A 4,875-nucleotide genomic window follows, 5' to 3' on the forward strand; every position below is an offset into this window, starting at 1 on the left:
GTTGGTAGCGGATTTCTGTACTTTCAATGTAATTAAGGCAGAGAAGAGGAGAATTACAGTTTTACTCAGTTGTTTTAGTGCATTTGTCAGAACAGAATTGAAATTCTCCAAACTACTTGTTTGGTCTTGCCACACGGAAAAGATGGGCTGCTCCTTTTAGGTCAGAGGTCAACCTCTGCCTCAAGCTGAGGGGTTTAAATATGTTGACTTTCTATTCATAAGTAATGGAAGAATAGTACAATTGAATAAACGACCATATTCCCATGAGTGAAAACAACTCTTTAAGTAACTTAAGTTGTGGATCAGAAAATATCATTATCAGGTGACATGTAAACTCAGATATCAGGATCAGATTAGAACCCACCATATTCTGGTCAATTCCATCTGACCAGAATAATTCTTGTTAATCTTCAGCGGTAAGCATGATGCTAGATTTTTGACTTCCTGATGTAAAAAGAACAGATAATTAAAAGTGATGCTTTGGTGAAGAGCTGTGGTAAAAAAAATAAAAATAAGTAAATAAATAAATAATATTTTCTTTTTATATTTTTTTTATATTTGCCCAAAGCAAAAAATATGGGACAGAAATTTTAAACATGAGTCACTACACCATCTTTCTCAAAAGGTCAGAGTTGATCATGTAGACCTGTTGAGTGAACTCAGAAGAATTAGCCATTGCTAGAAAAAGCATGCAGAGTATTTAAGTTAGAGACAATTGATTTAAGGAGTGAATTCTCCTGTTCAACAAGGTCACCTTTAGGAGGTGATGTTCCATTTACCATCAGTGAATTACCTATTCATGTCATTCCTTTTCCTTCTAATTAAAGTTCCAAGAATGGTAGCCACATTTATGATTTTTTTTTTGGTATACTTAGAAATTAGAAAACAAAAAATTTTTGCTATAATTTATGGCTGCAAAACATGACTGTTTCTAATCTGGGACAGGCGAAGTCATAATACTTGATAATTGTGCATAATTATGAAGATGAAACCTTGGATATATTCACCTAATTTTTAAAAGTAACTCTTAATTCACCCTAAACTTTGTATTTAAATTGATTTGAAATTCCTCATTATTAAACGGCTCTCATTTTGGTTCAGTACTTTAGACTGAACCAAAGTAATTATACTCTCATGTTGCTCTGAGGTGGGAAGCTTTTTTTCTTCCTCATGTTCAATAGAAGATATCACTGCTTGCATAAAATATTGATTGTCTTTTATCTTCTTCTGGGCTAGTAAAATGGTAACCCAGTGGAGCAAAGAGCTCTATTCATAAAACAGCATGATAGATCAATGCCCCTGTGGTGAGGACCTGGTACTGAGGCTCTGCAATTGATGGTCAACCCTAAAGTGACTCGACATGACAGTAGCAGAAAATAAAAGAAACAAGCTTGTTGTGAAGTGGATTGTTGTCTGGTTTTATTGCCTGACTGTGGGTCAGGGGGTTCGTCCTGCCTCAAGTGGAGGAGTTTAAGTATCTCGGGATCTTGTTCATGAATGAGGGAAGAAGAGAGCGGGAGATCGACAGGCAGATTGGTGCAGCGTCCGCCGTGAAGTGGGCGCTGTACCTGTCCGTCGTGGTGAAGAGAGAGCCGAATCAAAAAGCGAAGCTCTCAATTTACTGGTCGATCTACGTTCCCACCCTCGTAGATCTTTCAATCATGGGTCATGATTGAAAGAACGAGATCACAGATACAAGCGGCCGAAATGGGTTTCCTCCGCAGGGTGGCTGGGCTCTCCCTTAGAGATAGGGTGAGAAGCTCGGTCATCCGGTAGGGACTCAGAGTAGAGCCGCTGCTCCTCCATGTCGAGAGGAGCCAGTTGAGGTGGCTCGGGCATCTGGTAAGGATGCCTCCTGGACGCCTCCCTGGTGAGGTGTTCCAGGCACATCCCACAGGGAGGAGGCCCCGGGGAAGAGACAGGACACGCTGGAGGGATGATGTCTCTCAGCTGGCCTGGGAACGCCTTGGGTTTCCTCCAGAGGAGCTGGAACAAGTGGCTGGGGAGAGGGAAGTCTGAGCCTCCCTTCTGAAGCTGCTGCCCCCGCGACCCGACCCCGGATAAGCGGAAGAAAATGGATGGATGGATGGATGGATGTGTTCACCTGAGTGCAGCAGGAGTCACTCAGAAGAACTGAACTCTTCAGTTCATCTGAACTGAACTGTTGGCTACAATTTTAGGTCCTTAACAGTGGCAATTTGAAGTATAATTCAGTTGGTAAAGAGTGAGGTATTTGCTATGAAAAACACATTTTCAGAGACTCTCAGAGACTCTACCTTTTAAGAAGACTTAGTGATCTTGGGGTGACCCAACTAGACCCTAGTTGGGTCACCCCTATGTTTTGAATTTGGGGGAAAAAATAATATTTTATTTATCACTACAGAAGTGAATGTGCATATGAAACTGGTGGGTTCGGTACCTCAAAAAAGGTTAAGAACCACTGATATGGTACCTTTGATGCTATTTACTGCAGTGTTTTACATGTCACCAAGACTCTGATAATGCTTTAGGTAATCGGTGTATTAGTATCCAGCACATAAAAAAAATAAATTAATATGTTTTCAAGAGTTTCCAATAGTTTTATGTCCATGTTTTAAAACATTAAATATATTGCAACTTTCTGGACCTGCAGTTTAAATTCCATTTAATGGAATGTTTCTTATGGTTATCTGTCTCCTTCACTTCTGCTGTAATCTGTCAGTCAGTTGGCCAAGGAAGAGAAATGAACAAGTAACAAAAAATCCAGACCATAATGGCAACCACATGAACGCCATATATTATAACTCCTTAAAGGTAATATCAGAAAGCTTACTACCATGTATAATTAATAAACTGCCTTCTGTTGGTTTGATAGCTAACCTTGTTTAACTCTCTGGCAATGTAGGTAGATATTTCTTTCAGAACTACTATTAAACTTTGCTGATGTTTTATTTATATTATTCATTTTATAAGTCTTCCATCCTTTGTGAATATACATAATTTTTCCAGTAATATGTTCCACTTGTAACCCACAATTAGTCAATTAATAAAGACTTTTATTTTTGCGGGCTCACTTACTGTTTTGCCCCAAACTCTGCAACTTATTTAAAGCCCCGCCTCCAGCACACAGTTGAACTACATCACCTGTTCCACTGTGATTGTGACTGGCTGTTTGGCTGGGCCGTCACCAAGATTGTCACAGCTGATCGCAGTCTAGTACCCCACTCTCTGCCCAAAGGTAACATGATCGTTGGTTTTGTGCAAGCTCTGGCACTTTTGTAATGAAATTTATTCAAATAGGATGTAGCTACATTTAAGTTGATATTGCACAGTATATTTATTTAATTTACTTATTTTTTTTTTCTTTTCCCCACTCTGCTTGACTATTTGAGTTAATTTCTTTTCTTTTCCTTGACTGATATTTTGAAAGTGAACTTTGATTTCAGCTTTAAATTGATTAGTTTGAAATATGATTATTTTTGTTTATTTAAATTATGGTTAATTTAACCTGATTGAAATGTTTATTTAAGAATTCAATAATTGCATTTGCATTTAATATTTATTGCATTTGTATGTTTGTACATTGTTTGATAAAACACTTAATGGGTTCTCTGGCCTTTTAGGTTGTTGTTTTTTTTTTTTCTTTTGATGGATCAGATCCTCTACTGGATCTAAGGATGGCGAGCTAAGGAAAAAGGACAAGAACTTCATGATCTTGGAATTGATTTATTTTGAGTTAATATGTCTCTCATTGTGCATTTGTAATTGTGTTGTTTTTTTGTTTTTTCCCAAATCACTAAAATATACACCAAAACTAAAACAAAAACCATTGCTTTGTGTCTTCATTCACACCTCAGGCTCCTTAAAGAATCATCTTCTGATGCTGCTCTTGTAGCCGCAGTTGGCTGCAAAGCCCAAACTGTTACACACTCAAAACACTTTACATCAGAGTCATGTGCACCCAGCTGCACTCAAACCAATAACCAGATCACAAGGCAACGTGGGGTAAAGTGCCATGTCCAGTGGCACATTGAAATGCAAAAGCTGAAATCAAACCTACAACCTTCTGCTTCCAAGATGACTCCACCCACTCATCCACTGTTTCCCAAACAAAAATGAAATTGTATATCTCTTAATCTTGATAGAAAAAGCTAACTTTTTCTGATTAACCTAAGCACATTCTAAAGTATTTTGAAAAATATATTATAAACATATTTTAACAGCAGATTTGCCAGATGACGTGTTATTCTGATTTATCCTCCATTTATTATTGGTCTTTGGGCACAATTCTAGTTCAATCACCATACATTCATAATAAACTTTGTGCAGCCGTAAAATGGGTACAACGAAAACAATAGTACTGCATAAATTCTTTAAATACAAGTTCATCTTACTGACTCGTTTACTCAGGAGAGTAATAGCAAACATTGCAAAATCAAAACCAAGTAAACGTATACACACAATGTAATGTTAATCATTCATGACAAACATGTTGATTAGAGCCACACCTTCTCCAATTCTTACAGTACATTTCAAACCAACATTAGGGTAAAACAGTAATATTACATAATCTACAGATACATCATTAATGTATGTCTGGCTACATTTTAACTTCATTCATTTCAATACAATTTTGTAGGCTGTACTGGCTGCATATTTCTCCTTTACGCTTTTTTGCTGCATGTATTTCAAGCAGGATTTGACTGCTTCTGTATTTACTCAGATCTCAGATTAGCAGCACTTCATGTTTATGAAAATAGACCAAAATTTGTTTTAGCAGATGAGGCAGGATTACAACAAATCTTTGTGTTTGTGTAGGACGGGAGAAACACTAAGTATTATTATTCCTACTGGAGGAAAATGCTGTTACTAGTTGAGTTCAGCCCAGCACAGTCT

At 37.5% G+C, this 4,875-nt stretch overlaps 1 protein-coding gene across 2 annotated transcripts in view; it reads left to right on the forward strand.

The window, feature by feature from the left end:
• The window catches only part of tsnare1 (T-SNARE Domain Containing 1), a 147,547-nt gene extending 144,162 nt beyond the window's left edge, over positions 1-3,385 (forward strand). The window contains exon 12 of one of the 2 annotated variants that reach the window (XM_015051561.1): positions 2,685-3,385. The gene's annotated coding sequence lies outside the window, so the exon portion shown is untranslated. Of the gene's footprint in view, positions 1-1,236; positions 1,399-2,684 lie in introns of those variants that run through there. The other variant, XM_015051562.1, reaches the window with a different exon arrangement.
• Positions 3,386-4,875: the final 1,490 nt, after the last annotated feature.

The sequence above is a fragment of the Poecilia latipinna genome, unplaced genomic scaffold (genome assembly GCF_001443285.1).
Source record: "Poecilia latipinna isolate Pla-1442-1.1 unplaced genomic scaffold, P_latipinna-1.0 Scaffold1052, whole genome shotgun sequence".
Lineage (NCBI taxonomy): Eukaryota > Metazoa > Chordata > Actinopteri > Cyprinodontiformes > Poeciliidae > Poecilia > Poecilia latipinna.